This window comes from Kogia breviceps, chromosome 3, assembly GCF_026419965.1.
Source record: "Kogia breviceps isolate mKogBre1 chromosome 3, mKogBre1 haplotype 1, whole genome shotgun sequence".
NCBI classification, from domain to species: domain Eukaryota; kingdom Metazoa; phylum Chordata; class Mammalia; order Artiodactyla; family Physeteridae; genus Kogia; species Kogia breviceps.
Window position 1 is genome coordinate 71,796,279 of NC_081312.1, and position 26,642 is coordinate 71,822,920.

General features: G+C 34.7%; 1 long non-coding RNA gene across 3 annotated transcripts in view; it reads left to right on the top strand.

Moving 5' to 3' along the window:
• Positions 1-26,642, top strand: part of LOC136793924 (uncharacterized) — a 142,977-nt gene that overhangs the window by 60,054 nt on the left and 56,281 nt on the right. The window contains exon 3 of one of the 3 annotated variants that reach the window (XR_010840008.1): positions 26,279-26,341. The exons of the other annotated variants lie outside the window; for them this stretch is intronic. This is a non-coding gene — a long non-coding RNA (uncharacterized lncRNA). The remainder of the gene's footprint in view (positions 1-26,278; positions 26,342-26,642) is intronic. 3 annotated transcript variants of the gene reach the window in all.

Here is a 26,642-nt window from a genome sequence, read left to right on the forward strand (position 1 = left end):
TACCTGACCAGACTCTGTAGATTAAGAGTTAAATCACACATTCTAAGCATACACTAAAAACTGTTCAATGATTTGTGACCCAAACAAAAACTTGCCAGTCTCTGTTCTTGAGTTCAGTTGGGGTCACAATCTCTGTTTTATTTAAAAATGGCTTATATTGCCCATTATAAACAGGAAAAACATAAGCCTTTTTTTTGCATAAAATCACAAACATGCCCTAGAAAGGAGAAAACAGTAGTGTATATCAATCTTCCACATCAACTATAGGTGAAACAACAATAGACCTGGGAGTTGTATTCCTAGTGTAACCACAAGTTTAAATGAATCAAGTAAGCTGATTTAAGACACTGTGACTGGTTGATTTAAGATTCAAATGACTGAAAGAGTTTACCAAACTTATATTCCTTGTTTTCAGAGTACTTAACACAAAGTTCTCCAAACCTATCCAAGCTATTATTAAATGACATAAAAGGTGTTTACTGCTTCAAAAGGCAGCCTACCAGAATATTGCTTTTTTCCCCCTCTGAGCTACATAGTCTTTTAAATGGCACTTTCTATAAATGCTAGATCTTTTCTAATAAGAAGAAATGCTGTGATCTCAGCTCTTCTCAGAGAAGCCTCAGATATTGTGCCAAATCTCTGGGCCTCCGGGCTGTTTATCTAACGCTGAAGTTAGACTGTATGCTTCTCTATATCTATGTTTTCCTCTGTATAGTATAGCTCATCTTTGTTCACAAAACAAGTGAAATATATATATTCTGCTCATTTTTCAAAAAAGAAAAAAATGGTTAAAAAAGATATAGAGTCAACTATATCAACACTATTAGAAAGATACAGTGGGGGTTACTTTGGGTAAATTCAACCCATGAGGTCTTACTGAACACCTATAAATGGAGATAAATCTGCCCGGTGCGACCATATCCCACAGCTCTTAGACAGAATTTCTTTCCTGTTTTCTTCCCGAAGAACTCACTAAGTGTAAATGAAAATATAATTTAGGATGAATTACAGCATATTAATGCAGTAAGCATTTACGAGGACTCACTTAATCGAAGTCATTTTGGTTTGTACTGTGAAGGAAAGCAAGGAAGTACAATACTAGCACTGTGTCTGCTCTGAGAAAATCTCTAGCTTCTTAACCAGTAGTTATTTCTTCAGTCGATTAAGTCAGCTCTTGGTCTTTTTCTGAATTTAGGCATGAATAGTTTAGCCTTCCACTTTAACTCTACACTCACACAAACTCCCTCCATTCCTCTCCACAGTTGCTGTAATAAATCTTTAACTTTCAAGTTCACAATCATAGAGCAACGTTTTCTTAGTAACTTAGAGGCTAGTCAAAGCAGTCTTTCCTCTTCCTTATGTTTCATTCAAAATCTTTTTTACAGTGACCCATTTTCAACTGCCTCATTTGTTGCCACATTGGCCAATGTGTTAGATCCATGCCCTTTAGTCCGTCCTCATCAAATATCCCCCACTTAATCTATTTCTCATCTCTTCATCAGCTATTTCTTCTTTTATGAAAAATGAAAGTATATAAATGTCACACTAACAAGCATTTGTTCCTTTGTCCCATGCTTACACCCATTTTCAGTGCTACCTTTTCATTTCTTTCAACTCTCTTCACCACAAAGCCAACACTTGCCTCCAGCTGGATATTGAGAGCTCTCTCAAGGTGCATAGGCTGTTTCTTCACTTTTGGCATTCTCATGCAGTTTTCTCTGATGCTACCTTTTAATAAACGTATTACTGATCCTTTGAAGCCAGTCCAAATATCATCCTCTTAGATAAATCATTTGGGGCTTTCTTCCCGTTCCAGCCCCAGAAGAATTAATCTTCTCCTCATTTGTAATTCTGCAACATGGGTTGTTCATTATGTTGTGCTCATGTTTTAGTATTACTTTCAAAACTACCTTTCTCTCACTAAATTATGAAATCTTTGTAAGCAAGGACATTATCTCTATCATCCTTCCTATCTCAGTAAACTCTAGTACAATGTCTGACACATAAGGGGTGCTCAATGTATGTTTGTTGCAATTAACTGATTTCATCCCTCAAGAAGCTTGTTATCAAGTATGTTTATGGAAAAGTCCATAGCATGATATTACAGGAATCTGGAGAAAGATTACCCCAGGATACTCTAAGAAAGCTGAAACATACTTGGGGAGAAGAGAATTCCAAACAGAACAGGTAACATCTCCTACTGTGCAGATAAAGTACATTGAACAAAAGGTCAAACCTGAAAACTTATTAAAGGAACACTGAATATCTAATTACCTGGACTTTTGTAAAGAAAATAAGATAAGGTTGAAAGATAGGATGAAAGGTGAAGAATTTAGCATCAGTCAGAAACAGGTTTAGATGCAAGTGACAAAAATACTGGAAATAATAAGAGAGAAGTTTATTTCTCTCACATATAAGTGAAATCAAAGAGAAACATTCAAAAGTTAACGAGTCATTCATACTTTGTGCTCCATGACCATCAACACATGCCTTCTACCTCCTGTTCCAGGCGGCACTTTGAACTCCAACCATTCTGCATTTCAATAAGGAAAAAGGAGCAAGGAAGGAATATGGTGTACTTTTTCTCTCTGAAGACATATTCTGGAAATTGCAAGTAACTGGTCAGAATTTAGTGCCAGGGCCACAGTTGGCTGCAAATGAGACCAAAAAGTCTTATTTCTTATGAGTTCTTTCTCCCTCTTTCCAAATAGGGTTTTCTCTCTTTGCCCAAGATTTAAAAGATAAGCTGAGGCATTTGCATTTTAATGGTGAGAACAAACAGGTAAACTCAGTAAATATATATATATTTTTTCCATAAACTGATGCTCTTAGGAATTGAATCAACACCTGTTGGTTTGTGTCTTTAATGTTCCAGAGAGAAATTAAGCACTCAATTTCTATTTGCCTAGTAATTGTTCATCACAGCTATTTTTCCCTTTAAATATAGTAAGCATTCATTATAATATTCACCTAAAAGGAACAAAAGAAATCTGCCAAATACAGTTCTTGTCTGTATGTAACAGGTTTTTTTTTGTTTGTTTGCTTTGCTTGTCCAGTTCCATTTAAATGGTCATTTCAGCAAATAACACTGAAATACAGACATTTAAACACAGGGAAAAGCTGAGTCCCTACTTCTGTTTGCTGATTGATTTGGTTTTATTGAATATAAATAAGCAAAATGATTTCTTTCAAAATAGCTGCCAAGGATCATCCCTCATTAATCTCTGCACGGCTTTTCTTGCCTACATCATAAACCCAGCAGCAGAAAGTACTAACACAAAGCTCACATATCTCCCAAGTTAGCCCTGGAGTGAATCCCATTCCTCCTCATGCTCAGACCCGAAGTTAGGAAATATTCTGGTCATGATACTTTTTTATTTTCAAATTAATTCTAAACGTGAGAATAAAAAACAGTGCTCTAAATATTATGTATTTATACACTTTATATAACTGAATATTTCAAATAATTATAGTAAAATGATAACAGGAATTAATTACAACAGGGCATAAAATTGTATTTTTTGATAGATATATTCTCTTTATATACAGTTCTAAACTGGGAATACTATGTTTAGAACTTAGAACAGGTATACTATGACTAAAGATGAAATAAGAAACCATATTGAGAACATAAAAATATTTTTTTCTAAAAAAGGGCTAACTAGTTAGTTTCAGACACGTGTGCCTTAACATTCGAAACTATTTATGAAGTATTAGCAATCTATAAATGTATAACAAACTAACTAACCAAATAAATAAGTAAATAAATAAAAGCATGCACTACCAAAACTGTGATGACAAAAAAGTTTTCAAAATTTGAAAGTTCTACCAACTCTAAGGACTTGTTCTGAGAAAAGCGAAGTGTCCAGCATGCTTATAAAATTCAGTAATTTCAGCAAGATAAAAGAAAGTTGGAGTATTTATTTTCTTTTGTATCTTATATATTCCCTCAACTTGTTCTTGGTAGTTTTACATAGAAAACCACTCATCTATTCCTCCTTCTACCACGAGAGAGAAATTTTATGAAGTGACCAAATCATCATTCTCAATCACCTTGGCTTCATGTTTTTTTCATCCATTTAAAGACTAAAACTTCAAGAAAGGAACAAGAAGAAAGTATGGTGGATGCGGACACATTAATCCTCATATGCATTATCCATAGGCATAAAGCACTTTAGGTGGAGGCAAGGAATAAGAAGACTCCTAGATGCATTTTGGAGCTTGTTTTTTCATGGACCACAGTCCAGAATATCAGAGGACAAATCAGTACATGAGAAGATATCAGACTAGGAGAAAAATTGTCAAGTAAAGACTGCTGGGTCCTAGAAACTGGTCAAGAAACAGTGCTCATCACTATGCCTTCCAACTCTAGAGCAGAGAAAGGAATTCAAGCATCTCCCAAGTGTTAGTGAACAGAACCGAGAGAAGAGCCACATACCCTGCCTGTGGACAGACTGAATTTAAAAAGCTCCCCTCTCAATCAAGGATGAGTAAGGAGAAGAAATAGCAGCTAGGAATGTATAAAAAATACTGCAGAACAAATGAAAGAAAACACTGGAAAAACCTAAGGAAGAACACAGTACAGTACTTATTCAACTGTAGGAATCAAAAGAAAAAATATCCATGTTATAGTAAAAAATATATATATGATAATTCAGTAGTCTACATGGACAAATCCAGCTACCTCAATATCTACAGGGACTAGTATAGCTATATCAAGATTTCAAAAGGCAATAAAGAGTGGTTAAATATTGGAAAACTGGCAAATGCAGGCTATTTTCAAAGAGATAGACACTAATCAGCACCATCTAAATATTGTCAAGCATGAGTTCATTGTTATCAGATTTCAGATTTGGGAAATTTAGGGATTTTTCAGAATTATCTCTTTCTTTCATCCTCCTTCCCTCCCTCCCTCCATTCGTCCTTTTCTTCCTTTCCTCATACGTTGGCCAACAACAAAACAAAAGAAAGACCACCACAACAAGAAAACACTATGCCCCAAACAAACCACATCTGTATATTGCATACAGAATACAGACTGTCTTTTTAGGAGCTCTTCTTAATAGAATATAACAAAAAAGTTGCAGAAACAAGAGAGTAAGTCAAGAAGAGAACAGGAATTGATGAAAAAAACAACACACTGTGCTGAACCTCAGTGAACACACTGAGCTGAAACCTCAGTATTCAATAATAAAATTAGAGTTAACAACAGAAGCATTAAAAGCCATAACTTACATTTTAGAAAGATAAATCAGAGATGTCAATGATGATTTGAGATCTTCTTAGATACCCAAAGAAAGAATGGAAATAAAAAGAACAATAAGAAAGAAGAAAATAGAGGGAGAGACAATAGGGAATAGAACACACAGAGCTAGCCCAAGAATTATTGGTGTACCATCACAGTATGCAGTAGGATAAAGGAAAAAAAATTCCTTGACCTAAAAATACCCTGAAAATGAAGACAGGCAATACTGACTATAAACTTCAGATAAAACAACTGGCAATTAAAGTTAGGCATATTTTGGAAACATTTTTAAAGTTAATATCAAGAGAAAGTTTGAAGGAAAAAGTTCATTACAGAAGCATTGAACTCATTTACTTCAGTACTTCTCCAAATCCCAATAAAATGAGAGCCAAGTACTTTTAAAAACAAAACATCAGTGTGCAAGGTCAAAGAATGGGAGAGATAATAAAGAGCAACAGAATTTCATGAGCTAGAATGTAGGAAAACAAGAGGTAACTAACTTACTGGTCCTGAGAAACATGGTCTTAAGACATAAGTGGGGAAAGCCCTGGTATTCAGCAACAGATGTTTATGGAAGTGGGGATGACAATGGGTCTGAAATACAAGATTTATGTGAAAGTCTGTTTAAAAAGAAGTTGAACCCCCAGACATGCTCAACCAATGTGTGCAGTTCTATGATCGCCTTTATCCATCAGGGAGAAGGCAGGTTTATTCTGTAAAGACAGTAGAGGCTCTTTGCATCAGCAGATATCCAGCAGAGTTAAAGGCAATGTTAACCATGCAGGAAACAAGGAATTTAAAGTCTTAACCCAGAATTCTGATATTTCTATCACTTGTCCTCCTTTTGGCTTCTAGAATGCAACAACAAGGCTTATATCTTTCCATGAAGGATACTAAAATGTTCTCTGAGAAATGTGACCGAAGAAGAGATAAGAATTAAAATAATGATAGTGAAGGCTTCTCAGGAAATGAGCCTGACCAGGTTACACTACACTGAAAACAAGCACTGGTAAATGTGTCCATGTACACAGATATTTCAATTAGGTATCCAGTAAAAATTCCTGAAGACAGAAACCACACAAACATATAAATAAAAAACACAATAAGAGAAAACAGACTATGAAGCAAAATTACCCCCATAATTAAAAACATTCTTGTCAACATTTTCAGAAAGGTAAGAAAACATATTTCATCATTTTATTAAAAGGATTCTATTTAAAAGAGCATTGGGCTTCCCCGGTGGCGCAGTGGTTGAGAGTCTGCCTGCCGATGCAGGGGATATGGGTTCTTGCCCCAGTCCAGGAAGATCCCACATGCCTAGGAGTGGCTGGGCCCGTGAGCCATGGCTGCTGAGCCTGCACGTCCGGAGCCTGTGCTCCGCAACAGGAGAGGCCATGGCAGTGAGAGGCCCCGTGTACCACACACACACACACACACACACACACACACACACACACAAAAGCATTAACATAAGAAATACATATTGGAATTTAGAAAAACGATAGTAGAAATGAAAAGCTTAGATGGATTGTACTATGAAGTTGAAGGAATTTTGTAAAAAAGAGAGCAAAAAGACACAAGATGAAAAATAAGAAAGAAAAATACCAAAAAAATTAGAAGATCAGTTCAGGAGGTCCAAGATAAAAAACAATGAATATCCAAATGATAGAATAATAAAAAAGGAGAAGAGGAAATCATCAAGGAAGCACTTTTTTAAATGCCTCAAAATAGAAGAATATGAGTTTGTAGACAGAAAAGATTCACTGAATGAATGCCCAATACTATGGATGAAAATAGATTCATGATAAGGATATGCCCATGATATTTTAGAACTTAAGAGCAAAGAGCTAATCCAAAAATATTTTAACAGAAAAAGAAAATAAAAATAGGCTTCATGCATAAGATTTAGACAATGATACTCTCAGACTTAGAGACAGCAACTCTACCTTCTAGCTTAGTTGAACAATTGATTTCCAACCTAGATTTCTTGACATAAACAAATGATCAATGAGTAGCTGAATACACTATGAGAAATAATCTTAAAAATATTATAAAATATATTTTATAATTATGCATCGTAAAAATGCACAATTACTTAGGAAACCTCTGGAGAATGTTCTCCACAAAAATAAAGGAATAAACAAAAGAGGAAAATATATTGATAGAATGCCGGAAACAAAGCCTTTATCAAAAGAGGACTCCAGGATCACAACTATGCAGCACATCTTAAACACAGACCAACCATATCGGAGCACATCAAAAGTTTCCAGGAAAATTTCTAAGTGGTTAAAATTGATAGAATTCCTGATATTTTTTAATGCATTAAGCAACTATTTAAGCAACTTGAGGAGAGATCAAAAAGTCTTTCAAGGAAAGAAAGTTAATTATAGTAATTTATATGTCTCAGCTCTAAATGGGAGTTTATAAAGTCCAATAAACACTTAATAGTATAATAACTAGAATTAGACTATTACAATATCTAGAGGGTAGGGACTTGAGAATTGTATGTGTCTTGGTTAAACTGAGGAATGAAAAATAAACACATCAACATCTTCCATAGTAAACAGACAACCTCTAAACCTAAAGTATCAAGAATATCAGCAAATTATTTAGAAATATAAATGGTTTATAGCAAAAGAAGGAGTTAGTTAAAATAATGAAATTGAAATTGGTTGCCTACTAAAAGCTAAATTGAGGTATGGAATTTGGAATAAAATACAAAAAGAAAACATCTAGAGATGAACAGTACAATATCTGGAATTTAAAACAAAATACAATACAGGTATCAAAATTACACAAGAAAAGACTGTTGAACTTGAATCATAGCAATAGACACTATCTAAAATGAAAAACAGAACATGAAGGAATATTTTTTTTAAAAAAGAATGTTAGTGAGCTGTGTGATAACTTCAAAGTGTCACTGAATTCCTCAAAGGAGGGGAGAATGATGGGGACAGAAAAAAAAAAAATATTAGAATGAAAGATAGCCTAAATCCTTACAAATTAAAATGAAACAAAAATGAAAACACAACATATCAAAACTAATATTATTCAATCTTAAAAACGAGGGAAATTTTGACACATGAATGAACCTTGAAGACATTATGCTAAATGAAGTAAACCAGTCATTAAAGAACAAATATTATATGACTCCACTTACATGGGGCTCCTAGGGTAGTCAAATTCCTAGAGACAGAAAGTAGAATGGTAGTTTTCAGGAGATGGAGGGAGGGAGAAATGGAGAGTCAGTGTTTAATGGGTACAGAATTTTAGTTGAAGATGGAAATATTCTAGAGATGGATTGTGGTGATTGTTGCACAGAAATGGAAATATACTAAATGTTAAAAAAACTATACATTTAAAAACGGTTAAGGGGGTGGAGATGAAGAAGGTGGAATAGAAGGACATGGAGCTCACCTCCTCCCACAGATACATCAAAAATACATCTACATGTGGAACAATTCTCAAAGAATACCTACTAAATGCTGGCAGGAAATCTCATACAATCAAAATTGCAAGAAAGATCATCATAAACTGGGTAGGATGAAAGAAAAAAAAGAAAGGAATCGGGATGGGGCCTGTGCTCATGGGAGGGAATTGTGAAAGAGGAAAGGTTCCTTCACCCTGGGAACTCCCTTCACCAGCTGAGAGATCAGCTGGGATAGAAAGAGTGCTTCACAGGCTCAGAGGAGAGTGCAGCAGCCGAATTGCAGCAGGCAGAACAGAGAGAACAGAGAAAGACCAGCACAGAGGGACCTGGCCACTTGCCTGCACTCCTCAGCCCAAGACTCATGTCTGCTGGTGTGCGCAGGGAATGGGTGCTGGAAATTGGGCTTCAGTGGGCAGACTCGGGGAAAGAACTGGAGTTGCCTATGCACAAACAACCTAAAGGGGTTGAAGTGTGGTCCCACACCTAGGGGTGTACACAGGCCGAGCCCTGGTCCATCATAAAAGCCCCATTGCAAAGGCATGCACAAAGGGGGAGTGGGGCCTTACCCTAGCAGACTCATTTACATCTGAGGGGATTATTGGTGCTTTGGTGTCTGGGGTTGGTCCCAGATTAGCAACTGCTGGCTTTGCAGGGGTATGCATGCAGAGACAGGGCCAGGGTCTGGGCTGATTCCATAGTTCCCACAGCAGGTTGAGGTGCATGACTACAGTGGTCCTGGTGCCTGACTTAAGCAGATCTGTGCCAACAAATCTGCGCTGGTGGCTTTATGAGCACATAGGCTGAGGGACGCCTGGGCTGATTTCCTGCATTCCCACAGCTGAGGTGGGGCTGAGAGCAGTGCCAACAACAGTGGACTCTGCAAGCATACACAACGGGTGGAAGGCAGCACCACAGAGCACACCTCCAGGTGGACATCTCCTGCAGAGGAATATTCAGTGCCTCCTCTCCCAGCAAAAATGCCCAAGTCCTGCCTACCTCACACCACAGCTCAGAAACGGATCTGGTGGCTTCTACTCCAACAGCTTGGGAGCAGACCATGCCTCAGACAGGGCTGCAACAACCACAGAGCAAAGAGGAGGCCCCTGCTCAACATTCAGTGTAGACTCTCTCTGGTCACCACAACACTAATGACACCCCCTATCAACGGGATAACAGCCAGCACACACCGAGAGAAGATGTGGCAGGCATCCATACTAAAAACAGACCTCACACCAAAATTATAACTCATGCAGGTTATACAGGGATGCTCTCACATAAAAAGAGCCCTTCAAGGTAGATTACAGCACATAACAGTTTCTCCTAAACCCACAGAGTCAGGGGAATATAAGTAAAATGAAGAAGGAGAGGAACCACTCCCAACTAAAAAATCAAGAGAATTCCTTTGAAAGAACAAATGAAGAAACAGACCTCTCCAGCCTACCAGATCCCAAGTTCAAAAAGGAGATAATAAAAATACTGAAGGAATTAAGAAAGGCTATTGATAGAAACACAGATTACTGTAAAAGATAACTATAAACTATGAAGAAGAGCCAATTAAAATTAGAAAGCACATTTGCCTAGATGAAAGCTGAGGTAGAGGCAACGAATAGCAAACTGAATAATGCAGAAGAATGAATGTTTCCTAGAAGATAAAATAAGGGAAATCACTCAATCAGAACAGCAGACAGAAAGGCAAAAGAAAAAAAAAAAAAAGAAAGCAATATAAGAGACATATGAGATAATATAAAGCATGCCAATCTACACATAATAGGAATCCTAGGAGAAGAAGAAAAAGAAAAGCAAAAAAAAAAAAAAAAAATGTTTTTGAAGAATTTATCGCTGAAAATTTCCCAATCCTAAAGAAGGAAACAGATATCTAGGTACAGGAAGCACAGAGGATCCCAAACAACCTGAACCCAAAAGACCCACTATAAGACATAGTATATTTTAAATGGTAAAAGTTAATTATAAAGAGAGGATTCTAAAGGCAGCAAGAGAAAAACAAAGTTATTTACAAGGGAACCCCTGTAAGGCTGTCAGCTGATTTCTCTATAGAAACACTACAGGCCAGAAGGAAGTGACAGGATATATTCAAAGTCCTGAAAGGGAAAAACCTGCAAGCTAGGATATCCTACCCAGCAAGATTAACATTTAGAACAGAAGAAGAGACAAAGAATTTTTCAGACAAGCAAAAACTAAAGGAATACAGCAATACTAAACCTATCCTAAAAGAAACACTGAAAGGTTTTTTCTAAATAGAAAAGAAGAAAGAATCTACAGGATGGAGAAAATCACAATTGGAAATTACTTAAATAAACCAGTATATGGATAATAATAATAATAATAATTCTTATGAAAGCAATCACAACTACAACAAAGAGCAAAAAGATAAATATGGAGATATAAAAGAGGGCATCAAAATCATAAAATGTGGGCAAGGAGAGGAAGAAAATGTAGATTTGGGGGGGGGTATTTGAGCCTATATGACTACCAGTCTAAAACAAGTAGATATAGTAATGGGTTAACATACTTGAAAAACAGGGCAACGACAAATCAAAAACATGCAACAGATTCACAAAAACCAAAAAGAAGAGAACGTAAGTACAAAACAAAAGAAACCCATCAAACCACAAAAGGAAAAACAAAAATTGTAAAAAATGAACAAAGAAGAAACACAGGGCTTCCCTGGTGGTGCAATGGTTGAGAGTCTGCCTTCTGATGCAGGGGACACGAGTTCATGCCCCAGTCTGGGAAGATCCCACATGCCGCGGAGTGGCTAGGCCCATGAGCCATGGCCTCTGAGCACGCACGTCCGGAGCCTGTGCTCTGCAACGGAAGAGGCCAAAACGGTGAGAGGCCCATGTACCGCCAAAAATAAAAAAGAAGAAACACAAAATCACCTGGAAAACAAGGTTTAAAATGGCAATAAATACATATCTATCAATAATTATCTTAAATGTCAATAGAGTAAATGCTCTAATCGAAAGATACAGAGTGGCAGATTGTATAAGAAAACAAGACCTTCTAATATGCTGCCTACAAATGGCCCACTTTAGGGCAAAGAACACACATAAATTGAAAGTGAGGGGATGGAAAAAGATATTTCATGCAAATGAAAATGACAAGAAATTGGGTATAGCAATATTCATATCAGGCAAAATAGATTTTAAAACAAAGGTCATAAAGATAGATAAAGAAGGGCATTATATGATGATAAAAGGATCAATTCAAAAAGAGGATATTACATATATGTACCCATTGTAGGAGCATCTAAATATGTAAAATAAAAACTAAGAGACATAAAGAAAGAAATTGATGGGAATACAATAATAGTAGAAGACAGATACATATCATAGATATCCACTGACGTCAATGGACAGATCGTCCAGACAGAAAATCAATAAGGCAATAGAAATCTTAAATGACACAATGGAACAGTTAGAATTAATTGTTATTTTCAGAAAATTACATCCATAAAAAGAAAATAAAACACATTATTTTCTAGTGCATATGGAACATATTCTGTAGGATAGACCACAAACTAGGGCACAAAACAAACCTCAACAAATTTGATGGTAGAAATTATTTCACTCATCTTTTCTGACAACAACTAGTTTCTGGCATGAAACTAGAATCAACCACAAAAAGAAAAACAAGGGAAAAAAAAACTATTACATGGAGACTAAACAACATACTGCTAACAAACCAACAGGTCAACAGTGAAATCAAAACAGAAATTTAAAAATACCTTGAGACAAATGATAATAAAAATACAAAATCTATGGGATGCAGCAAAAGTAATCCGTAGAGGGAAGTTCACAGGCCTTCCTCAAAAAACACCCCCCCAAAAAAAAACAACCTAAACTACCCCCTAAAAAATTAGACAAAGAAGAACAAACAACACCTAAAGTCAGCAGAAGAAAAAAATAAAGATCAGAGAGAAAGTTAATGAAACAGAGATTAAACAAAATAATTTTAAAAATCAAGAAAACCAACAGCTGTTCTTTGAAAAGGAAAGAAAACTGACAGACCTCTGGGCAGGCTCACCAAGAAGAAAAGAGAGAGAACCCAAATAAACAAAATTAGAAGTGAAAGAGGGGAAATAACAACCAACACCACAGAAAAGCAAAAAAAAAAAAAAAAAAACACAAGAGAATACTATGAACAATTACATGCCAATAAACTGGACAACCTAGAAGAAATGGACAAGTTTCTAGAAACATACAGCCCACCAAAACTGAATCAAGAAGAAATAGATAATTTGAACAGACCAATCACTAGAAGTGAAACAGAATCTGTAATAAAACAAACTCCCTGCCAACAAAAGTCCAGGACCACATGCCTTCACTGGGGAATTCTACCAAACATACAAAGAAGAACTTATACCAATTCTTCTCAAACTCTTCCAAAAGACCGAAGAGTAGGGAACACTCCCAAATTCATTCCATGAAACCACCATCACTCTGATACCAAAACCAGACAAAGACACTCCCCAAAAAGAGAATTACAATCTTTGATGAATATGGATGCAAAAATTCTCAACAAAATATTAGCAAACCAAATCCAATAACACATAAAAAAGATCATACACCATGACCAAGTTGTCTTCATCCCAGGGTCACAAGGATGGTTCAACATCTCCAATCAGTCAATGCGATATACCACATCAACCAAAGAAAAGACAAAATCCACATGACCATCTAACAGATGCAGAGAAAGCATTTGATAAAATTCAACATCCATTCATGATAATAACTCTTACCAAAGTGGGTACAGAGGGAACATATCTCAACATAATAAAAGCTATATATGACAAACTCACAGCCAACATTATACTCAATGGTGAAAAGCTGAAAGACTTTGCACTAAAATCTGGAACAAGACAAGGATGCCCACTCTCACCACTTTTATTCAACATAGTTTTGGAAGTCCTAGGCAGATGAGACAATACTATATATAGAAAACCCTAAAGACTCCATACAAAAACTTCTAGAACTGATAAACAAATTCAGCAAGGTAGCAAGATACAAGATTAATATCCAGAAATATGTTGTATTTTATTACACTAACAGTGAAATATCAGAAAGGGAATGTAAAAAAACAGTCTTTTTTAAAATTGCATCAAAAGAATAAATTACTTAAGAATAAACTTTACTAAGGAGGTGAAAGACTTCTATGCTGAGAACTATAAAACACTGGTAAAGGAACTTGAAGATGATACAAAGAAATGGAAAAAATATCCCATGCTCTTGGATTGGAAAAATTAATATTGTTAAAATGGCCATATGACCCAAAGCAACATGCAGATTTAATGTAATCCCTATCAAATTACCCATGACATTTTTCACAGAACTAGAACAAGTAATCTTAAAATTTATATGGAACCATACAAGACCCAGAATATCCAAAGCAATCCTGAGGAAAAAGAACAAAGCAGGAAGCATAACCCTCCCAGACTTTAGACAATACTACAAAGATACAGTAATGAAAACAGTGCAGTATTGGCACAAAAACAGACATACAGATCAATGGAACAGAACAGATAGACCAGAAATAAACCCACACACTTACAGTCAAGTAATCTTGAGAAAGGAGGCAAGAATATATAATGGAGAAAAGACAGTCTCCTCAGCAAGTGGTGCTGAGGAAACTGGATGACCACATGTAAATCAATGAAGTTAAACACCCCCTCACACCATACACAAAAATAAACTAAAAATGGCTTGAAGACTTAAATGTAATAAAGGACACCATAAAATTCCTAGAAGAGAATACAGGCAAAACAATCTCTGACATAAATTGTAGCAATATTGTCTTAAATCAATCTCCCCAGGCAATAGAAATAAAAGCAAAAATATAAAAATGGGACCTAATCAGACTCATAAGCTTTTGCACAGCAAAGGAAACCATAAACAAAATGAAAAGACAACCCATGGACTGGGAGAAAATATTTGCAAATGATGCGACAAACAAGGGCTTAATTTCTAAAATATACAAACACCTCATATGATTCAATAACAAACAAAACAAAACAAAACAAAACAACCCAATCAAAAAGTGGGCAGAAGACCTAAACAGACATTTCTCCAAAGAAGACATACAGATGGCCAACAAACATATGAAAAGATACTCAGCATCACTAATTACTAGAGAAATGCAAACCAAAACTACAAACAGGTATCAATTCACAGTGGTCAAAATGGTCATCATTAAAAAGTCTACAAATAACAAATGCTGGAGAGGGTGTGGAGAAAAAGGAATCCTTTATATTCCCACATTGCTGGTGAGAATGTAAATTGGTACAGCCACTATGGAAAACACTATGGAGGTTCCTTAAAAAGCTAAAAATAGAGTCACCATGTGATCTAGCAATCCCACTCCAGGGCGTATATCCAGAGAAACTAGAATTTTAAAAGATACATGCACCCTAATGTTTATAGCACTATTTACAATAGCCAAGACATGGAAGCAAACTAAATGTCAATTAACAGACAAATGAATAAAGATGTGGTGTGTATATATGTGTGTGTGTGTGTATATATATATATATATATATATATATATATATATATATATATATAATGGAATATTACTCAGCCATAAAAAGGAATGAGATAATGCCATTTGCAGCAACATGGATTGATCCAGAGATTATCATACTAAGTGAAGTAAGTCAGAAAGAGAGAGACAAGTACCATATAATATCACTTATATGTGGAATTTAAAATATGATACAAATTAACTTATTTATAAAAGAGAAATAGACTCACAGACATAGAAAACAAATGTATAGTTACTAAAGGGGAAAAGGGGCAGGGGAAGGTTAAATTAGTAGTTTGGGATTAGCAGATACAAAATACTGCATATAAAATAGGTAAACAACAAGGTCCTACTGTATAGCACAGGGAATTATATTCAGTATCCTATAATAACTCATAATGGAAAAAAATAAATAAAAATAAAAGTGGTTAAAGTGGTTAATTTTATACTATGTATATTTTACCACAATAAAAAGGAGAAAATTCTAAAAGCAGCCAGAGAAACATACAGAGCGACAAAGCTAAGGATGGCAGCAGACTTCTTGCCAAAAACAACGCAATCAAGAAGGCAGCAACTCCTCAAAATGTTGAAGGAAATCTACTCAACAAGAAAAAATCTTTCAAAAATGAAAATGAAATGAAAATGAAAAACTACTTCCTTTTTTCAGGATATAAAAGGTGAAATAATTCATCTCAAAGGAATCACATTATAAAAAAGTACCTCAGTTGAAGGAAAATGATAACATTTAAAAAATGAATCTACACAAAGGAATGAAGAGCACTAAAAATGGCAAGTGCAGAGGTAAATATTTAAGAATTTTACTTGTTACATAGAAATCTTTAAAACATCACACAAAAAATTAAAATATGGTGTGATCTTATAAAATATGAAAAGGAAAATTTATGACAAAAGTGTAATGGCCAGAAAGGTCAAAATGGAAGTTTATTTTTATAAGGTCCTTATATTATCTGGGAAGTCACAGCACTTGAAGCTAGACTCTGATAAATTAAAGATATATACTATAAAGCCTAAAGCAACCACTAAAATAACAAAAGTCATATTTAACAAGCCTACGAAGAAAAAAATGAAATCATAAAAAACTTCTCAAATCAGAAGAAGGCAAAGAGAAGAAGAAAGGAAAAGCAACCAAAAAAGTGTGACACATATAAAATTACCAGCATGATAGACTTAAGCCTAACCATATGAATAATCACATAAAGGCAGATGCGCTAAACATCCAATAAAAGGCAGAGGTTGTCAGATTCGATTAAAAAAAGCAAAACTTACCTGTATGTTATCTACCAAAATATAAATAGACAAATAGGTCAAAAAGTTAAAGGTTAGAAAATGATATACCTTGCTTATTAGTTACAGACCGAATGGCTTAAAAAAGAGAAATATATATTCTCACAGTTTCAGAGGCTAGCAGTCCAAGATCAAGGTGCTGGCAGGATTGGTTTCTTCTGAGGTGTCTCTCCTTAGCTTGTAGATTGTCATCTTCTCCTGTATCTTCACATGGTCTTAATTCTGTACCCATGTATGTTCAAAGTTCCTCTTCTTATAAGGACACCAGTCATACTGGGTCAGAGTCCACCCCAATAACTTCATTTTAACTTAATTACCTCTTTAAAGATTCTAAATACAAATACAGGCATGTTCCGAATTATTGGGATTTAGAATTTTAGCATATGAATTAAAGGGAGTATATTCAATTTAACATATGAACGTATAATTCAGCCCATAACACCTAGCTAGCACTAATCAAAAGAAACCAGGGTCATCATATTAATAGCAAACTAAGTAAATTTCAAGGCAAAAAATGTTACCATGAATAAGGAAGATCATTTAATAATGATAAAGGAGAATTGTTAAGAGGACATAAGAATCATAAACCTCTATGAATCTAATAACAAAGTTTCAAAACACACGAAGCAAAAACTGATAGAACTGTAAAGAGGAATGGACAAATCCACAATTATCCCTAGACATTTCTATACTACTCCCTTAGTAATTGACAGTACAAGAAGACAAAAAAATCAATAAGAATATAGAAGACCTGAATAGCACTATGAACCAACTTGAACTAACAGACATTTATAAAACACCACCCAACAACAGCAAAACACATACTTTTTCAAGTGCACACCAAATAAGTATGAAAATAGACCATATTCTAGGGCAAAAGCAAGTCTCAGCTTCAATGGATTCAAGTTAAAAAAAACAACCTGCAAATTCCAAATCCATTACTATAAATAACCCACTTTTATATAACCCACGTGTCAAAGAGGAACTCTAAAGTAAATAATGTGTATTAAAATGAGTAAAAATGAAAGTAGAGCATATAAAAATCTGTGTAATGCCACTAAATCAATATTGAGGAAGAAATTTATGGCACTAAAAGCCTATATTAGAAGAGGAGGGAGGTTTCAAATTAATGATATCAACTAGAAAAATTTAAAAAATTAAACCAAAAATTTTTTAAATATTCTGCATATTTAAAACATATACAATGTATAATATATGAACTAAGTTATTGTTAAAAACTAATATACCACTCAGTGGAAGAAATTATTTCTTCCCAGGATTTTTTTTCCACAACACTGTGCATCTAGGACCTGGAATTATTATGCTTTAAATACTTTATACTGAATTATCATCTTCGTATTAAAATGTATAGATGAAACGTCTAAAGAAAGACACTAAGATATGAATGCTATCTCTGGGAACTGGATTCTAAGTGATAAATATTTTACTTTACATCTTTCTTTGTTTTCCAAACTTTTTCAAATAAACATACAATTTTTATAATAAGAAATCTGTTTTTTTTTAATTAAAAAATTTATTTAATTTTTGGCTGTGCCACATGGCTTGTGGGATCTTAGTTCACTGACCAGGGATTGAGCCGGGCTCAGGCAGTGAAAGCACCAAGTTTTAACCACTGGATCACCAGGGAATTCCGAGAAATCTGTTTAATAGTGTCATATAATCTTATAAATGCCATAAAGTCACCATTATGTAACACTTCTAGGAAAATTGGCAAAGCATTAACTAATATCAGCTGTCCCTAGATATTGAAAATATGAGAGATGATTATCTTCTTTAAACTTTTCCAAATTTTCCACATTTTCTGTAATGACATATAAATATTTTACAGACAATTTTATTTTGAAAACTTTAAATATATGATCAAATAAGAATAAAATTGTGCTAAATAAATCAATCTGTAGAATCAATTTTAGAATAATACATTTTAAGTTTTCTTTTATGAAGGTGAAATATTATTAGTTTAACAAAAATGCATGCCTTTATTTTAAGCATCCAATTATTGATGGTACCTAACTCCCTGCTTCCAAAAACAAGACAAGTGAAAAAATAGCAGATAACAATTCACATAATAATTCTCTAATGGTATCTAAGGGCTGAACTAAAGTCCCCAAACTTAGTTCAATCAAACATTGTTATAGCTTAAGAATAAGGGTATTAATGCAGTTTCAATTTTTAAAAAATAACTGCCTTTTCTTTCACTTTTAACTTTGACTTAAATATTCTGCTACTGTAAATATATTTATCAATTTATCAATTTATGTAATTAACATAATCAGCAAATATTTTACACATAAAGTTTAAAAACATTTCAGATTATTAAAGGGATGGAAATACCACCTATGTGGAAAGATTTTAGAATCCAGGATTATTCAGCATGGTGATAGAGTTGCATAAAGTTTACTAAAAATTCCCAAATATGTATGTTGCTATACATATATATATCAATATATATACATGCATATATACATACACATAAACACACACACTATACACACACACACATATATATATATAATATGTTACTATTAATGACTAGTTCTTTCTTACACCGGTGGAAAATTGAGCCAGAGACATTTGGCTTAACCACAAGCAATTTGAGTCCTTAACAGTGAACAGCATTGTCAATTTTGTTTAACTGAGAGTGCGTTCCAAAATGGCTTCTTCACTTACATGTGTGAGGCTGTTGGGATGTTTATATTGATTGGCTATCTCCCCACCACCACATAGCTATCTAATTTGCTCAGCTTAGGCTACGTCACAAGTATTTTCAGATAGAATCTTACTAGTTGGATTCCTTCTTCCAGAAAGAGCATTTCAAGAAAGGGAAAAACAGAAACCTTGTTGATTAAGCACTAAGCCCAAACTGACAGAGGGTCATTTCTGTCATAGTCTATTGATGAAACAGTCTGAGAACTAGTTCAAAGTCAACGGGCAGAAAAATTAGCCTCATCTCTTGATTGGAGGCATTGCATGTTCATGAAAGAGGGAAGAACTTAGAGGAAGCATTTTTGAAAATTCATTATTGCAGATCTTCTTGAATTGACTATAAAATAAGGTCACTTAGAATCATAATATTGAAAATAATGAAAATTACAAGAGAAGCAGTTTGCCTTGATTTCCAAGTCTCCAATGTGAATTTCTAAAACAATCAAGAAGGAACCATATATAAAAATATATTCTCCCTGGTTTGGTCTTTCATAATGCTGGAAACAAACGTTCAATGTCTTTTTATTTTTAATAAAGACATTTCATACTCCTTTTCTTTGGATGACCACTCTATCATATCAACTTATCTTTGTCTTACAGAATAGTTTTACATCCCTTTAGTTTGCCTACATAACTCTTCCTTTTCAAATTTATCTTTTATGTTGATGTAACTGTAGGTTCGATTGCAGTCATAAGATATAATACAGGGAGATTATGTTGTATCACTTACCCTATTTTCTCCCATAGCAACATCTTGCAAACTGTAGTACCAATACCACAACCAGGATATGACATTAATAATATAGTCAAATATATAACATTATCATCACCACAGGAATCCTTCATGTTGTCTGTTTACAGCCACATCTACTTCCCTCCTGCCCCTGCACCTTCCTGAACCCTTGATATGTTCACCATTTTTAAAACTATGTAGGTTCAAAAGTGTTATAGAAATGGAATCATGGGCTTCCCTGGTGGCGCAGTGGTTGAGAGTCTGCCTGCTGACGCCGGGGACACGGGTTCGTGCCCTGGTCCAGGAAGATCCCACATGCCGCGGAGCGGCTGGGCCCGTGAGCCATGGCCGCTGGGCCTGTGCTCCGCAACGGGAGAGACCCGCAGATTGCAAAAAAAAAAAAAAAAAAAGTAATCATATATTCTTGGAACTGACTTTTTTTCACTCAGCAAAATTCCCAGGAGATTCAGTCAAGTTCTGTGAATCAATAGTTTGTTTCTTGTTATTGCTGACTAGATTTCATCCGTAGACGGTGGTTCTGAGTTTTTTAATTCCTTTCTGATTTTCTATCTAGTTATCCTATCAATAGTTGAGAGAGGAGTATTGAAGTCTCCAACTATAACTGTGGATTTGTCTGTTTCTCCTTTCAGTTTTATCACTTATTGCTTCACATATTTTGCAGTTCTGTTATTTGGTGCATACACACTTGGGATTCCTATGTCCTCTTGGTGGACTGACATTTTTTATCATCATATGTCTCTGTTAATTTTCTTTGCTCTGAAGTCTACTTTATCTGACATTAATAAAGCCACTGTTGCTTCCCTTGATTAATATTTGCATATATATCTTTTCCAAACTTCTATTTTAAGCCTACCTGTATCATCATATTTGAAGTGAGGTTTTTTTAGACAGCATAGAGTTATGTCATATGTCATATTCTTTAATTCACTCTTCTGATTTGTCTTTAAATTGGTGTATTTAGACAATTTTAATTTAATTTAATTATTAGTATGTTAGGGCTTAAATTAACCATTTTATTCATTTTATTTCTGTTACTTTTACTATGTTTTAATTTCCCTGTTTTCTTTTTCCTGTCTTCCTCTAGATTACTTGAACATTTTTAAGAATTCTATTTTGTTTGATGAACAGTGTTTTTGAGGGCATCAGCTTGTATAGCTTTCTTAGTGATTGATTGCTCTAGGTATTACTTTACATATACATAATGTATCACAATTTACAGATGTCATCATTTCACCAGTTCATATAAAGTATAGAAAACCTACCTCCTTTTACATTCCCTTCATCCTCCTCCAATTGTCATTCTAATTGATTTTCTCCTGTAGGTAAGCTCTTGCTTTTCTCTGCCTGCTTTTAAGATTTTTCTTTGTGTTTAGCTTTCAGAAGTTTGTGATATGCCTTAGCATGGATTTATTTGTTTGGGATTTCCTTGTTTGGGGTTTGCTCAGCTCTTTGAATCTGAAGGTTCCTGTCTCTGGCCCAGTGTGGAAACTTTTCAGCCATTATTTCTTTAAGTACTTTTTAACCATGTCCACTTCTCTCTTTCCAGGATCCAGATAGCATAATTTCTTCTTCTTTTTTTTTTAATGGTTCCTAATGTTCCTCATGCTCTGTTCAAGTGTTGTTCAGTCAATTTTCTCTGTGTCTTTCAAAACTGGGTCATTTTTATCTTTCTATTATCCAATTCGCTGGTTCTTTCCTCTGCCCCTCCAGTCTTCCATTGAGTTTTTCATTTCATTTATTTTATTTTTCAATTCTAAAATTTCCATTTGGTTCTTCTTCTTTATATTTTATCTCTCAGTGTTGAAACTTTCTATTTCTTTGTGGAGGCTTTCTATGTTTTCATGTTACTAGTGTGTTTTCAATTGCTCATTGATGCATTTTTATCATGGCTGCTTTAAACTCTGTCAGATAATTCTAACATCTCTGTCTTCTCAGGATTGGCATCTATTGATGATCCTTTTTTTTTTTTTTTTTTTTTTTTTTCATTCAGTTTGAGATATTCCTGGTTCTTGCTATGAGGAATGACATTTTTATTGAAGCCTAGGCATTTTGGTATTATGTTATGAGACTCTGTATCTTATATCAACCTTATAAAATTGACTTTCTTGTATATTGCTCTCAAATAAGGAAGGCAGGGAGACATCTGACTAGTATAGCACCAGGTGAAGGCAGAAGTCCAACTTTCCCACTCAGCATTCACTGACAGCTGAAAAAGGGGTGTTCCTCTTTACTCTTTGGTGAGGCTTGGACTTTCAGCCCCTCAAGTTATCTCCACTGACACCTGGGTAGGGATGGCTTTGTTATTACTGGGTGATAGTATAAGACTGACACACCATTAGGTCTATTCTGATCCCACCCCAGGGAGGGTCATGCTCATTATTGCTGGGTGGTGTGGATGTCCAAACTTACCACCTGAACTCTTCACTGATACCATGCGGGATGGGAAGCCTCATTACTGAGCAGCAGGGATTAACATCCCATCTCCCTCTTGACCTTCTCTGACACCACCCTGGTATGCTGTTGGGTGCCTTTTTACAGGCTCATGAGACTGGAAGTCTAGGCTCTCACTTGGCCTTTGTTAGCATAGGATTGAGGGGGAGGAGGCCATAGTTTTTCCGTGGGTTTGGCTGGAGTAGAGCAGATATTGCCTAAAACTTCTGTCTTCCTAGGTTGTTCCTTTCATGACCTTTTGGCTAGAGGGAATACACTTTTGTTGGGGCACTTTTGTCTACACTCATTGGTGTTTCCAACTTGCTAGCTCCTTCTGCCCCAAGTCTGGGATACAGGAGGCAAAAGAAAACAGAGAACTTATCCTGGATCCCATGCTCCCTAGCCAGTCTTCCTTCTTATCTCCACCTTTCAGAGGTGGAAATAAGGGGTTTTAGTTGTACTCAGAGAAAGTAGTAGGAAAGACTATGTCTACTCCATCTTCCCAGAAGCAAAATTCTTTTATAGTTCTCTATATTCTTTTTCATCCTCTAAGCTCTATTTAAGAAACCTTCGGGCTTCCCTGGTAGCGCAGTGGTTGAGAATCCGCCTGCCGATGCAGGGGTCACGGTTTCGTGCCCCGGTCCGGGAAGATCCCACATGCCGCGGAGCGGCTGGGCCCGTGAGCCATGGCCGCTGAGCCTGTGTGTCCGGAGCCTGTGCTCCACAACGGGAGAGGCCACGACAGTGAGAGGACCGCATACCACAAAAAAAAAAAAAAAAAAAAAAAAAGAAACCTTCAGTTGTTGTATCTTTTACTCACCCTCTTGTGTTGACTAGTAAGGAAATGAGTGATGATAATAAATATTAACAATTAATAATAAATAGCAGTTCTCAGTACCTTTCAGTGCAACCTGTGTCCTGTAACATGAGAATACTCTGGGATAAAAATATTTACTAATGCTTATATTGGTCTGGCTTCATTGGCTGATTTTATTTAGGTACAGTTTAAAATCTTAATTCACACTGAGTTTCTGGAATAAAGAGTTAATATTATATCAAAATGCCTTCATGTTTTAACAAATCCATATTCTATTACACTGTATATATGAAGGCTCATTAAACTATTCTCTCTACATTTGTGTGACTGAAAGTTTCTCTAATAAGAAGAATAAGATTCCATCAACAGAAGATGAACAGAGATGTTCCTTTGACTAATAACCCTGTAAATCCGATATTGCAGAAGTTTAATACCTAGAAGAAGTTTCAGTAAACTCTGTCACAAAGTCAGGCAACAATCCAACATTTTTGTTGTTATAAATTCTCTTCACTGCTTCTCAAATTTTATGTAGTTAAAATGTATTCTACTCTTGCTTTAGTCTTATTGTGTTTGCTCTTGGGAAAAAGCAGAAAATGTCCTTTTTTTAAAAAATGATACAATGCTCTCTACAACATAGATTTAAGTGAGGGTATGTTAGAATAGTTTTTTGCCTCCTATTTTCCCATCAAATTATTTTCCATTAATTCCTGTATAGTATTGGAACTTTTTTCCCAGAACAGAGAACACTGATTTAAAAGTATATATAACTGCCATTGTCTAAAAATTTTCTTCTATATTACTCTTGCTAATCCTATTGTTTATAAATCCTGTAGTGTTGATAGGCCTTAGGATCTTCTGTTTCCATTTTAGCTTTTTGGTCTCACAAGATTGTTTCATTCTTATAAAATAAAATTGTATTGGGGACAGTTGACTCAATTCACAAAAAGATATTGTTTTGAAATAAAAAAGAGTTAGGGGGATAAGATCATGTTAATTTTTCATTCTAAAATTAAGCCCAGAGATGTGAATTAATTTGTTTTGAGTAATAACATGATGAAATAAGCTAAAACTATAAAGAATTAGTACCCCATCTTGACTTTGGACCTTCTGCAAATTTGATAAACATTTCTTACCCAAAGTCAAACATCTTCAAAACAAGACAGATTCCAACAATACTGATTTTACTTGTTAGTGCATTAATAGTATTGATATTGATGTTATTGTATAAAGATATCCTACCCTTGAATGTGAAGCAAGAGTCATAGTAACCTATTTAGAAAAATGAATAATAATAAGAATATGTTAAAATGAATGAGGAATAGCACTTATCTTTCTATGTTAATCATATACTCACAGTTACAGAAACCACCGAGAGGTATGTCTTTTAAAGCACAATATTTTATATATAATTTGAGGAGATTGAGAACTATACTAATGTAAAATTTTTTGTAATGAAATGTTTTACTATCTATATCACATTCTGGTGACAATGTATGACCTAGAAAATGTGCAAATATTTTGTACATTTATCGAATTTTATGAAAGTTGCCTTTCCAAAGATAAGTTACACTTAAGCCCTTGGCCTATGATATAATTTATATGCATACGTTTGAGTTACAGCAATAAGAGCTAGCAAGTCTAACATTTATTCAATGCTTACTATCTTCTAGGCTCGAAGTTTTATATATATATATATATATATATATATATATATATAATCTTATTTAATCTTCAGAATACCATCTTTATTTCAAAAATGGGGAAACAGAGTGAAAGAAATTAAATGATTCGCCTGACGTGAGAAAGATAATCAGTGAACAAGCTGGGGAATTCCAGGAAGTTTCCATAAAGACACTCAATAAACACACTTTGATTAAATGAATAAATGAATCAAGGCCACTAACTTAAAAGTTACATACTGCCCTTCAATCTTCTGTAAGAGCTCAACTGCAAGGTATGTTGATAGCATCAACAGAGCAGTAGCACAATAAACAGAAGTTGAAAACAGACAATGAACTACACAAACTCCTAGACTGGATATTTTACCTAGTACTCTCCAACAACTCCAATTCTGCTCCAAGATACATTTGCACCAAAGTATATATCTTCCCCAACTTGTTCAAGGAAAATGATATTTTCCTTAATCTATCTATGGGAGAAGTGGATAGTAGGAAGACACTTTAGAATTACATTTTCCATCTCCAGCAGATCATTTCAGTTGTCACTAAACACATGTCCTCTGACAGAATTTTAAAAGTGACCTTAAAAATCATCTTTAACCCAACGTCTTTATTGTATAGTTATAAACCTGAGGCTTAAAGAGATTTCGTTATGAGCTTAATGTTAGTATGGAGCCAAAACCATAAGAAGTCTTTTCAATCTCAGATAGGTGATCTTTGCACAATATCTTAATACCTTTATAAGTAAAATAATCTGGGAAAGTAAACTTTTAGAGGTCAAAAATTCTATACATGTAAGGCTTTCTTCCTTTTGGTGTCTGAGTAAGATAGGCAAAGTCTGCACCTATATAATCAACTTCTTTCTCATTAATACAGATCCCATTCAGCTTGGAGCTAGGTAACTTAAATAATATTGGCCTACATAAACTGAGAACTTATCTGATCCAGGGAGTGTTTATGTATATTCCCATTAAATGTGAAGACCTAGAATACAAATGTTTTCAAAATAAAATATTCTTATTATTACTACTTAGAATTACAATGTTTTAAGTAGTTAGGAAATTAGATCTGTACTTTCTTTCATCTTACACTAGCACACATACAGAATACCATGTGACTGTAAGGAAACTGCTGATTTTTGAAGAAATTTTCAGAGAAGTCTGAGTTTGAATGAAGTTAAGAATGGTTATCTGATTTAGAACCTTTTCAATGAAACTTAATCTGATATAGATGACACTAAAAGTTCCCAGAAACTATGTCATAGCTCCAACTGATGAAGTTTACATTGTGTTTTGTGTGGAGAGGGCGGCAGAAGAAATAACAAATATATGTATTTTATTATTCATAACAGGATTTCAACTTACTCCATCAAACTCCTGAATCTGTGTAATGAAGACTCTCAAGATTTATTATGGTATGGCATATTTAACTTATAGTTGTTATACAGTAAGTTTTATTTTATGTAAAGAATAATAGTTTTATTTATACATAATGACTCACCAGGCAACAACTACTTAAAATAGCAATTGATGTAGATATATGAGTACTGATAAAAAATATAAAATTTCAATATACAATTTAAGAGTAAATAGGTATTATAAAAAACATGACAGTAATCAGAAAGTAAGGAATTTTATCGATTACTTTCTCTATGGCCCAATTATTCCTACTCTTGAACTTGAAGGAATTATATTTTAAATACTTTTTATAATGCA